This window comes from Mus caroli, chromosome 18 (genome assembly GCF_900094665.2).
Source record: "Mus caroli chromosome 18, CAROLI_EIJ_v1.1, whole genome shotgun sequence".
NCBI lineage: Eukaryota > Metazoa > Chordata > Mammalia > Rodentia > Muridae > Mus > Mus caroli.
In genome coordinates, this window is record NC_034587.1 from 54,072,046 (window position 1) to 54,085,932 (window position 13,887).

The window sequence follows — 13,887 nt, forward strand, 5'->3', positions numbered from 1 at the left end:
GGTGGTGCTGGGGATCGAACTCAGGGGTCTGACCATGATAGGCAAGTAGTGTAACAGCTGGACTGTATCACCAGCTCTAGATTACTTGTTCTTGAAAAACAGAAGCCACATTTTACTCACTTGTGAACTTGAATAAAATTTTGGAGGGTGAGTCCATGACCATCATGGTGGGAAGCAAGCAGATAGGCATGCATGGCACTGGAGTAGTAGCTGCGAGATTACATCCTGATCTGCAGGCAAGGAGCAGAAAGACGGAGACTAGGTCTTTTGAAACCTCAAGGTTCACCTCAGTGACACATTTCTTCAAACAAGGCCATAACCTCTCCAACAAGGTCACACCTCCTAATCCTTCCCAAACAGTTACACTAAATGGGGACCAAGCATTCAAATATATAGGACTATGGGAGCCATCCTCATTCAAACCAACAAAAAAGCTTTTTCCTTGTGGGCCTGCATGCTAGGTGTAGCTGACAATGCAGAGAATCGTTACAACCCTCAACACTGTACTCAGTTAAGGGGGGTAAATCAGCACACTAGCTAACATTACTAACCTACTGAACCTTGCAAGGCCTTGTTTTCCATGTTGTAATATATTGGGAATATTACCACCTATTTCATGGGGGTTGTGGAGGGTTAGAAATTGTCAATACCAAGCATATTTTCAAAGGCTGGCAAATGTTAGGCAACATCACTAGTATGAAAAGTAGGCAATAATATGAGTGAGTTTGCAAGCACCGATGAATGGCCAGACTGAAAGGTCAGAAATGAGCATTCAATGAATATTATAAAAACCTTCTGTTCACATGATCATCCTGGTCTATCTTTTTTTTTTTTTTTGGTCTGTCACATGATTCCACGCATATTTTATTTCTAGAGAAGTAATTTAAAGAAACGTGAGTATGATTTCATCCTGTTATAACTTGTAATCTTCCCGAAAATTTGCAGTGCATGCAGACTTAGACTCACTTAGACTCCAAATAAGTCAAGTTTCCCAATACAGACAAATGTCAAGTCCTTGAAAGATGGTACAGGCCAGTCCCACCACACCCAGAGGAAGCTCCACTCCCAGATCTTCTAACACGCCCAGAATCATAGGATCAGAGGTGAGGAGGACACAACATCTGCCCCAACACCGAAAGTAACTGGAACCAGTAGGACACAGGCACCAGGAACTCCATCTGACCAGTGGCCCAGTGGCATGAGTTCCTTCTGGTCTGGACCAGTGCCCTGAGCAGACCTTGGGTGCAAACTCTGCAGCCAGTACCACAACACTCAGAGAAAGCTCCACTCCCAGGTGCTCTAACACGCACAGGATCCCAGGATCCCAAGATCTTGGTCACACCAGGATCTCGGGGTCCCAGAGGTAGCTTGATTCCCAGGAGCTCTGACATACTCAGGATCTCAGGATTACAGGATCCCAGAATCACAGGATCACAGAGACAGCTGAACTCTGAGGAGTTCTGACACAACCAGGATCACAGGAAGAACAGGCTCCAGTCAGATATAGCAAGGGCAGATAGCACTAGAGATAATCAGATGGAGGGAGGCAAGCATAAGAAGGTAAGCAACAGAAACCAAGGTTACTTGGCATCATAAGAACCCAATTCTCCCACCATAGCAAGTCCTGGATACAACATCACACTATTTTAGCAAGATTTGGAATTAAAAATCACTTCTCATGGTGGAAATAAGACGAGTTTAAGAAGGGCATAAATAACTCCTCTTAAAGAAATACAGGATAACACAAGTATATAGCTAGAAGCCCTTAAAGAGGAAACACAAAATCCCTTAAAGAATTACAGGAAAACAATCAAACAGGCAAAGGACATGAACAAAACCATCCAAGATCTAAAAATGGAAATAGAAACAATAAAGAAATCACAAAGGGAGACAGCCCTGGAGTTAGAAAGCCTAGGAAAGAGACCAAGAGTTATAGATGCAAGCATCACCAACAGAATACAAGACATAGAAGACAGACTCTCGGGTGCAGAAGATACCATAGAAAACATTGACACAACAGCCAAAGAAAATGCAAAAATCAAAAAGCTACTAATCCAAAACATCCAGGAAATCCAGGACACAATAAGAAGACCAATCCTAAGGATAATAGGTATAGAAGAGAGTGAAGATTCCCAACTTAAAGCTCCAGTAAATATCTTCAACAAAATTATAGAAGAAAACTTCCCTAACCTAGAGAAAGAGATGCCCATGAATATACAAGAATTCTACAGAACTACAAATAGACTGGAGAAAAGAAATTCCACCTGTCACATAATAATCAAAACACCAAATGCATTAAACAAAGAAAGAATATTAAAAGCAGTAAGGGAAAAAGGTCAAGTAATGTACAAAGGCAGACCTATCAGAATTACACCAGATTTCTCACCAGAGACAATGAAAGCTAGAAGATCCTGAGCAGATGTCATATAGACCCTAAGAGAACAAAAAATGCCAACCCAGACTACCATACCCAGCAAAACTCTCAATTACCATAAACAGAGAAACCAAGATATGACAAAACCAAATTTACACAATATCTCTCCATAAATCCAGCCCTACAAAGGATAATAGATGGAAAACACCAACACAAGGAGAGAAACTACACCCTAGAAAAAGCAAGAAAGTAATCTTTCAACAAACCCAAAAGAAGATAGCCACACAAACATAATTCCACGTCTAACAACAAAGATAACAGGAAGCAACAATTACTTTTCCTTAATATCAATGGACTCATTTCCCCAATAAAAAGACATAGACTAACAGACTGGTTACATATACAAGACCCAGCATTTTGCTGCATACAGGAAACTCACCTTAGTGACAAAGACAGACACTACCTCAGAGTAAAAGGTTGGAAAACAATTTTCCAAGCAAATAGTTCCAAGAAACAAGCTGGAGTAGCCATTCTAATATTGAATAAAATCAACTTTCAACCAAAATCAAAAAAAAAGATAAGGGAGGATACTTCATACTTGTCAAAGGAAAAATCTACTAAGATGAATTCTCAATTCTGAACATCCATGCTCCAAATGCAAGGGCACCCACATTCATAAAAGAAACTTTACTAAAGCTGAAAACACACATCCCATCTCACACAATAATAGTGGGAGACTTCAACACCCCACTCTCATCAATGGACAGATCATGTAAACAGAAATTAAACAGAGACAGTGAAACTAACAGAAGTTATGAACCAAATGGATCTAACATATATTTATAGAACACGTTATCTTAAAGCAAAAGAATATACCTTCTTCTCAGCACCTCACGGTACCTTCTCCAAAACTGACCATATAATTGGTCACAAAATAGGACTCAACAGATACAAGAAGACAAATAATCCCATGCACCCTATCAGATCACCATGGACTAAGGCTGGTCCTAAATACCAATGAAAACAATGGAAAACACACATACACATGGAAGCTGAACAACATTCTACTCAATGATAACTTGCTCAAGGAAGAAATAAAGGAAGAACTTAAAGGCTTTTTAGAATTTAATGAGAATGAGGACACATCATACCAAACTTATGGGACACAATGAAAGCAGTGGTAAAAGGAAAACTCATAGCCCTATGTGTCTCCAAAAAGAAACTGGAAAGAGCTTACACTAGCAGCTTGACAGCACACCTGAAAGCTCTAGAACAAAAAGAAGCAAATACACCCAAGAGGAGTAGATGGCAGGAAATAATCAAACTCAGGGCTGAAATCAATCAAATAGAAACAAAAAGACCTATTCAAAGAATCAACCAAACCCAGAGCTGGTTCTTTGAGAAAATCAACAAGATAGATAAACCCTTAGCGAGACTCACTAAAAGGCACAGGGACAGTATCCAAATTCATAAAATCAGAAATGAAAAGGATGACATAACAACAAAATATATCTTAAAATAATCATTCTGTTTGTTGAAAATTAACAGTTGAAAATATTAAAATTATGTTCTAGAAACATCATGGAAATATTATAGATAATTTTTCTCACTGTGCTTGAAATTAGCATTTTCTTAATGTTTAAATTCAAAGAGTTTTTGCTATTTTGAAATTCTTAAAATATACTTACTAATAAAATAATACCACTCCTAGAAACACTGATAATCTTTTTTAAGTAAAGTGATTGTTAGAGAATGTACACAGATATATAGCACATTATACTCTCTCACTATGTCAGGTGGTACCATATAAGGGTTTTTGATTATGTTTCTTAATGATTGATTTTTAAATATTTTATGCTCTTTTACTATGTTTAATCCCCCAAAATTATTTTGTATGTTTTGAAACAATTTAGTATTCAACATTAGATATGGGATCCTCAGTTATGGACAGTGTAAATTATTCATTAATGATATTTTTTAGGATATGAAGGGATATGAATATAAAAGTTGAACAAATTTTTATGTTTTATTTGATTCTCAAAATACCCAATATTATTAATATGTTTGATGTATGAAATGTATTTAAATAATAAAACAATTTTTAAAAAGAAAGATGGTACAGATAGGGGTAGAAATTGAAATTTAACTGTTTGTTAAGTGGTGAGAGGTGATTATAGAAAGAGTGGGTACCCAGTGAGAGCCGGGAGACTCGGAAGGATACAAAAAGAGAAAAGGAAAGGAGGGATGTCTCTTCTGTTTCATCCACAGCAGTGACAGAAGCTAGAAGTGTGAGTTCTCTTAAGAGGATGGATAATTCCCAAGTTGGGTTGAGGACATCTGTATCTACTTGAATTTTTGAACTGAAGGGCCTTCTGCCTATGACATGGTGAAAAAAGACTAGCCTGGCTAGTGGCTATCTGCTAAGACCACTTGTTTCACTGTGCCAAAGACCAGAGTGATCCACAGAGGTGCTGAAATTCAATACACTATTCATATGAACAGACAGAAGATTGGTAGGAATGTTGTAGTATAGTTAAAAGGGGAAAAAATGAAAGTAGGCAATTAAATGGACCTCTACCATGAAGATGGAGATAATGTGAATAGAATTGAAGCTCTTAGGGAATATAATCATAACAGCAGAGAGAGTTTCCTGGAACTAAAACTGACTTTACTTTACAAATTCATTAATGGAACAGAAAAATTGAGAATATGTTAATTAAGAAGACTGAATTCATGTTTTCAAAGATTAATTAAAGAGTCTCTGTCTCTCTTTCTCTTTCTCTCTTTCTCTCTTTCTCTCTTTCTCTCTCTCTCTCTCTCTCTCTCTCTCTCTCTGTGTGTGTGTGTGTGTGTGTGTGTTATATTTGCATCTGTGTGCATGTATAATAAGGAAAGAAGGAGGAAGATGTCAGGTGTCTTCTTCTATTGCTTTCTACCTTAGTTTTTTTGTTGTTGGTGGTTTTTTTTTAAGATTTATTTATTTATTATATGTAAGTACACTGTAGCTGTCTTCAGACACTCCAGAAGAGGGTGCCAGATCTCGTTACGGATGGTTGTGAGCCACCATGTGGTTGCTGAGATTTGAACTCTGGACCTTCAGAAGAGCAGTCGGGTGCTCTTACCCACTGAGCCATCTCACCAGCCCTCTACCTTAGTTTTTGAGACAAGGTCTCTCACTGGGCTGGGAGTATATTGCTTTGGCTGGGCTGGTGAGCTGGCATGTTTTGGGGATTCTTGTGTCTCCATCATCACTGAGGTTATGGACATGCATAGTCATGCCCAAGTCTTTGTTCAAGGGCACAGAGGATTTAAGTACATGTCCCCTTGCATGTATAGCGAGTGCTCTCACCAACCAAGCCATCTATCTCCTTAGCCCAAGAGTAAAATCTTGCATATGGAAATCATAGGTGTGAAGACAGGTTGGTCCAGGGGTCCTGGTATAAAAACAGTTGCTGGCCTAGAAAAAAATGGGAGGACTGTGAGGTAATGAAAGAATAACAGAAGAAAACATTCATCATGTCACCCAGGCTTTCAGATCTTCCTTTCGGGTATGGCCTATTCCTTCTGATGGGTCAATGAAAAATTGTGGAGGAAGCATATCCTGCTGAAATCTTTAAACTACACAAGAAGACTTAATAAATTGTGTAAGGAAAGGAAAGCTGAGCAAATAGAGAAAATGTAAGATGGAAGAGGATTGAGGAGGAAGCTGCAGCTGGCAATGGCAGTAATGGCTAGACCGATGGGGTGAGTTGTGCAGCTGCCTGCTGTTCTCTGGTTGGAACATCAGTGGCACCTCTTGCCAGGACAAGGAGGCCACCTGTCAGCATGATGTTTAAAATCCCCCATTCAGTTTCGGTTTCAATTTTTGATCCAAACTAATATAGACCAAGAAGGGACAAAATGCCCTGGAAGCACAGAAGGTGCTGGGCTGTGGATGGGCAATGGGGAGTAAACTGGAGATACAGAAGCACCTGTTTATCATTAACTTGCCATTAAGGAAGCAGCAAAACTAAAATTCCAAGGTCAGAATGAGTCAAAACTTGCATAGCTCTTGGCAAACGTTATGTTACAGTTCACCCAGTGTTAATGATTTAGAATCCACTCCTGATTATCATGTGGTTAAAAAAAAATACCAAAATAGACTACAAAGTGGCCATGTAGCCATAGCATATTTAATAATTTAACATGCTATGCCCAGAATTATAGAACAAATGATCTTTAAACACCTACAAACAGAAACTTGAAAGCCATTAACCTGTTGTAGCCTCCATTTAATGCTCCCCAAAGCAGAGAATGTGTTGCTGATATAACAGTGAACTTCTCTGTTTTCTAAATTTCTAGCTAGATATTGGACTAGTGCTTCCTTTTGTGTGTGTGTGGGGGGGGGTGTATTTGTAAAGGTGTGTGTACACGTGTGTGAGATTTCAAGTACATGTGTATGCAAGTGCAAGTGGAGGCCCAAGGTTGATGTCAGGTGTCTTTTCTTCCTTGACTGCTCTCTACCATTTCTTTTCCTTTTCCTTTTTTTTTTTAATCAATGATGTATCTCAATAAATCTGAAACTAGTCAATTCAGGTAGACCAGTTGACCAATTGATCTGCACTAGAGATACAGATATGGCCTATCCCACTTCGCTTTTATATCACGTTCTAGGGATCCAAGCTTAGATTCTCAGGCAAATTAACCCACCATTTTAGCTCCCAGGATAGTTTTTCTTTAGTTACATAATGGTCATCACTACAATTAGGAGAACAGACAGGGACACAGTCCTTTCTAAATGTCTTGAGACATTGTTTCCAATGTGCACAGTAGAGAGCCATAGATGCCATGCTAAAACTAAGGCAAGGATATGGTAACCTAGCAACTAAAGCCAAAGCATATTGGCACAGTTGTTTAGAAGCTCAACACTGTTTGAGTTCTACTGGGCATGATATACCTCAAGGGATAATGAAGTAAAAGGGTTGCCCTTGACAACAGACTCCAATCCCTGAAGTCCAAAGTGTAGAATTAGTGGGATGATTAACATGGCTTGAGGCTTGAGGGTGTAATTCAGACATGAGCATAGGCCTAATATAGCAAATATTCAAAACACACACACACACCATAACTTGGCAGTAATGGTATAATCAGCACACCAACATGTAAGTGTAGAAGGAAACAAACAAACAAACATAAAACAACAGCCCAGGAGTAGGTGGATTCACTTCTTACACACATATATGTGTTTTGCCTGGATGTATGTCTATGTGTCATGTGCATGCAGTGCCCATAGAGGCTTGAAGAAGGCATTGGATCTCCCTAGAACTGGATCTACAGACAGATATGAGCCAATACATGTGTGTTCCAGTGCACAAAGTGGGAGATAGGGATCTATTTTTCTTCCTTCTACCTGTGAGAATCCAGTTTTCCTAGGACAGTGTTGGAGAAAAAAGGCTTTGTTGGGGATGGGGAGATGACTAGGCTGGTAAAATGTTTACTGTACAAGCATGTAGATGAGTGTTTGAATCTCTAATGCTCACATAAAAACAAAAACAAAACTAAAACTAAAACAAACAAACAAAAATCCAGAGAGCAGTGGTGCACAGCTGTGGTCCCAGGGCTGAGATGTGCTGGTGTTTATTGGCATGCCAGCACATCTGTATTGATAAGCTCTGAGTTTAATAATAAAGCTACTTTCGAAAATTAAGTTGGGGAGCAACAGAGGAGGATCTCTGATGTCAGACCCTTTTCTTCACAAACAGAGACACACAAATGCATGCATCCACATACATAATCTACATGAACACACACATGCACAGACACACAAACACACAAGACTTTGTCAAAAAGTAGCAGACTCAGGGTGGTAGAGAATAAAACTAGATTACTTCCCACCTTGTATGTAGGAACACACACACACACAGTGAGTGTATAAATATATGCTTTTTAAAAAGATTTATTATTTATTTTGTGTATATGAGTATATTGTCACTGTCTTCACACACCAGAAAGAGGGCACTAGATCCTATTGTGAGCCACCTTGTGGTTGCTGGGAATTGAACTCAGGACCACTGGAAGAGCAATCAGTGCTCTTAACCACACTGAGCCATCTCTCCAGCCCCCAAATGTATGCTTTTAAACCCAGGTTCTGCATATAAGAGAAAGCAGGGTACTTTCCTAATCTTGGATTACTTTGCTTAGCATAATGATTTCATTAGTATCCATTTTCCTATACGTGTCACGACTTCATGGCCACATACATTTCCGCTGTATTTGTGAAGCACGTTTTCTTACACTGCGTGTATGAAAGCACAGTTGATCATCTGTTGACAGATGTCTATGCTGGGTCAGTTTCCTGGCCATTGACAATAACGAGGCTGTAAACAAGGATGTGACAGTATCATTGTAGTGTGCTGGTACGTGTCAAAGCGGTGCAGTGGAGTCATGTGGTAGGTCTACTTTCAGTATTCTGAGGAATCGCTGAACTGATTTCTATTAAGGCTGCACAAATTCACCCTCCTTATAACAGTGAGTAAGGGTTCATATTTCTTGTTGTCATTTGTATTTCTAACACCCATTCCCGCTAGGGTGACAGAGTCTCTAGGTTGTTTTAGTTTACATGACTCTGATGGGTACAGATACTGAACACATTTCAAATATTTCTTCTTTTGAGATCTATATCATGAGCTTATTTATCAAAGTTTGTTTGTTTTTATTTGGTGTTTACTCTTTGCAGATTTTTATATATCCTAGGTGCTCACTCTTTTCTAATGTGTAGTTGGCAAAGATATTTTCTCATTTTGAAAGTTGTCTCTTCATTCTGGCAACTGTTTCCTTTGCTATTCAAAATACAAAAACAATAACAAAAACAAAAATCATAAATAAACAAAAACAAAATAAAAAATCAACTACAAAAAAAAACAAAACAAAAAACTCTTTTTATGTTATATTTCATACAATCCATTCTGTCAGTTCATCAGATGGTTTCCTGCACTACCAGAGTGACTTCAGGAAATCTTTGTTGATGGTGTGTGTGTGTGTGTGTGTGTGTGTGTGTGTGTGTGTGTGTGTTCATTCATGCATGTGTATGAGCTTTTATAGATGTATATATGTAGGTCATGCAACTAGAAAGGGGATGGTGAGAAGGGACAAAGAGAACATAAGAGAGGTGGGAAGCAGAGGCATGGAATCCATATGATGAGAAAGATGAGGGGGCTCTTTCTGGGAGAAGGATAAAACCAGACAGAGGTGCAAGAGGTGTGGGAGAAGGGAGTCCAGGAGGGCAGTGGATCATAACTAAGTATAATGATGTGTATTATGCAAATGCTGTAATGAATCCATTGCTTTTATTATTAACTTAATGAATGGAGCAGGAAGAGGCAAGGATAGGACCCAGCAGCTCAAACTGTGGTGTTGACCTCATACAGAAGAGAGCAAGATGGTGTCCATCAAACCTCCTTAACCCTACAGAGAGGACTGGTGTGTCTATATAATTCACTTGAAAATGATCCTGGAAAATTTTAAGAGCCAGAGGGATGGAGGATACCAAAGAATCAAGGCTATCTAGACACAGCAGGGCTGGTGCACATATGAATACACAGAGACTATGTCAGCATGGAGAGAGCCTGCATGGGTCAGCACCAGATGGGGTCCCGGTGCTGAGAGAACAAATGGGAACACTCCCTCATCCCAAGCTCTAAAGTGATCTCCAGTTGACAAGCACTTCCAAGTGAACATTTCGTTTTCTCTAAAGGAGTCTCACTGGGGATACAAACCACACTTAGGGGTAGTCTGCCTTCCCAGTGCCTGCGTAGCTTTTCATCGACAAGATGGACTTCTGGGTAGCCTGCTTAGGTGACTTCACATGGTGCCTTAGATAGAGGTGAGTGTGACGTTCCTCGCTGTCAATCACACTACAGGAGCAAGGGTAGAAACGGCATGTATCTCTGAGAAACTTACAAAACACAAGTGTGTTTTAAAGCAGAGATGATCTTACGCCAGGGAAACACCACTTTAAAACAAATTAGTAAACTCTGTTTATAACAGTCATAGGGTCACAGCAAATGACCAGTAGGAAGAGTGAACGCACAATCCTGTCCTCTCTTACGTATGTTTTCCCCATCTGTTGACATGCCTTATTAATGTCATGTGCCACTGTCAATCAGGGTATGGTCTTGTCTATGGTGAGTTAATAATAAGTCTTGGAGTTGGATAACAACAGGCCTCCAACTTTAATCTTCCTCAGTGCAAAGTTGACTGTTTTTTGCATTTCTGCCCATTTTTAGCTTCCTAAATCTGACATTTATTCTTCTCTCATACATCACATGCCGACTGTAGTTTTCGCTCCTTCTGTTCATCCCAGCTCCCCATCCCCTCTTCCCCCCTCCCTCAGATCCACTCCTCCATTTCTCTTCAGAAAACAGCAGGCCTACCTAAACTGGGAGAGATTTCGCTTTCAGCATTGCTTGATTTTCCATGGTTCCTGCTGGGTCCACGTTACATGGTCTACAGTCGACTCTGGGGTCCTGACCATTCTACTTTCTTCCTCTTTTCCTTCCTGCTCTTAGAGTCTTGGTTTTGGAAACGTCTATTGTCATATTCTCAGGTTCAGAGATACATCCTCAGCTGTGACCACCCACCAGAGACAGTTACCACTTCCTGATAGAGTTTCAATCCCTATTTATGATCCTTTCTCCACATTTCCAACTATTTTTTTATGTTATCTGCTTTTTATATTAAAACTCTTAGAATGTTTATGGTCTAGGGATTCTTATTATATCTGTATAGTACTATCTCACGTCCCATTCAAGCTGGGTATTTGCTTTTATTTATTTTATTTTATTTTATTTTATTTTACTTTTTCATTTGCCTTGTACTTTTGTTAGAAAGTAGGGATGAAGGCTTGTTAAAATACGCCTTAGTCACGCAGCAGTAAGATTAAGGGAGAACAATAGTCCCATAGACCTGTGATTAGTCTCCCTCTTTGGGAGAGCCAATGAATTGGGCCGTTAACGTTGCAAGTGTTACTGAGCTCTCCTTCTCATTGGATGGGACAGGCTATGTTATACAGCAGAGGCTGGAATCAGGCTAGAGGATGCTGGGCTTCTCAAAACACACACATGTTCACCAAAAATTATTTGTATCTAATTGCTTTATAGAATAAATATTTTATTTATTCTTTTTAAACATGAGCAAGGTTCTTGCTCATGAGTTCAATACCAGATCTCAAAGACTCCATCTGCTCTACGTTAGTGAGGCATTTTAGCTCCCCCACTCTTTGATAAGAATATATGCCAGGTGTGGTGGAGCACGTCTTTAATCCCAGCACTCGGGAGGCAGAGGCAGGAGGATTTCTGAGTTCGAGGCCAGCCTGGTCTACAAAGTGAGTTCCAGGACAGCCAGGGCTCTACAGAGAAACCCTGTCTCGAAAAACAAAAAAACAAAAAAACCAAAACCCAAATATATGTGTATATATATATATGTATATATATATATATATATATATATATATATATATATATATATATTCTTGTCTTCTTGTCATCTCGTGTAAAAGTTTTCATAAATACAATGCTGGGTGGAGCACTGTGTATTAAAATATGCATACCTTTACCCTTCTAAAGCTTCTACTGAAAACCAAACTCTCCTCCTTGGGTGTGGCAGCAAAGGGAAAGAGTAGCAAGTGTCACTGTGCCTCATCTTCTCTCAGGACCTGCCAGCTCTAGGGCCCGTTAAATTCTCAAGATGCTAATATTCAACTGAAGTATCCCAAGAATAAGCTCCCCAGGATTAATTCAAACAATCATTAAAATAATTCCTCACATTTCGCTACCTGAGCCAGGCTGCTGGGCTTTGTCCAAGGCATCTAAAGCTTACACACACTGTCCAACTAGAAGCTCGTTTCCCTCTGTTTTTCTTAGCCAGACATGGATAGAGAAATAACTGAATCCTTTTATGTCGAGACGCCACGGGGCAATAAATCACTTCCTGTTTGAAACAATACATGATTTCATTTTGTCTCTGATCAAAGCATCCAACAGCTAAGCTGGTAAAACAGACCCAAGAGCAACAAGGGCTGGATACCCTTTGTTAAGCTTTTTTTTTCTTTGCAATTATTTTTAATACCTCATTCAGTGGTCTCATTACTTTTTAATCCTTGCCGCCTCGGCTTCTGTTATCCAAGCGTGTTTTGCACGGGTTGAGCATCATGTGCGATCTATTCTGAGTTGGTTCGAAAAACGCATTTCCGAGGCTTAAATTAAAAAGGAACACGGCCATTCATCACTTTTGAAAGGTAGACATTTTTTCACCATCATTTGGCACATAGCGAGAAGGGTCTTTTAAACTGCTTCTCAGTTGAATGTGTATGCTGGTGTGCAATGCATGGCGTGTCTGCTCAGAGAGACATGGCTACCTATTTGTTCTCCCTTATCATCTCTAAGTTGTTTGTGAGGCTGCAAAGATGGGATGCAGAAAATTCAAGCCTGTGGTGGGCAGATGTCTCCCATTTCAGGGCTTTGGATTTTGCTAGTTCAAAGCTACCCTCAGAAACCAAACATGATGTTCTGCCTCACAGCAGTCTTAGGAAGATAAGAGGCTTCAAGGCTGGAATGAAGAGCCCATGTGCCTGCCATGGATTTATGTCCAATCAGAGACTATATTCAGCATGGATTAATAACCTAGATTTTAGAGCTACGCCAACAACATCTGCTGGGAGCTCTCTGACCCAGCAGGGAGTATGTCTGTAGACATCCAAGTGAGAGAATACTTACAGAGCCAAACAAACTAACACTTGATTTGAGCCTCGGCCTCTTGTATCAGGAGGACACTTTCATTCTGTTATGATAGAGATTTCAGAACTGGGGTGTGCTGCTTAAAAAAAAAAATGTTTGGGCTTGTAAGAAGGCTCAGTGGCTAGCCTGCCTGTCACATGGGTCTGACAACCTGTGTTTGGTCCCTGGAAACAGTAAAAAGCTGAAAGGAGAGAACCCACTTAACAAAGTCACCCCCTTCTCCCCACACACACATGCCGCATGCACGGACATGCGCTTGCACATTCACAGAGCAATAATAAATTAAAAATAGATAAAAATGTTAAAGAGAAAAGAAATACTTGAATTAGAAGTTTCTTAGATATCTTTATGATATCTAGAAAATTGTATAAAGGGCAATCAGTTTGAGAGGTTCCAATATCTCCTTTTTTTTTTTTAATCAGGGATTAGCATTTGGATGCCTTAGCAGGTGTCACTGGGAATCTAAAAGTAAACATATGTTTCTGAGATTACTAAAGTAGCATCATTAGAGAATCAACCCAATCGAACAGAAAAGAAGCTGCAGAACTAGTCTCAGAGGTATTCATTCTACCGACTAGACAAACGATTCAATTCAACTCATTTTTTTCTTTCCTTTTTTCTTTTTTATTAGGTATTTTCCTCATTTACATTTCCCATGCTATCCCTAAGAGGGCTCAGGCAGAAAACGGAGAGGGTTGCACATCTGATTGCAGTGAGCATTGAGATGCAGACCTCGGATGA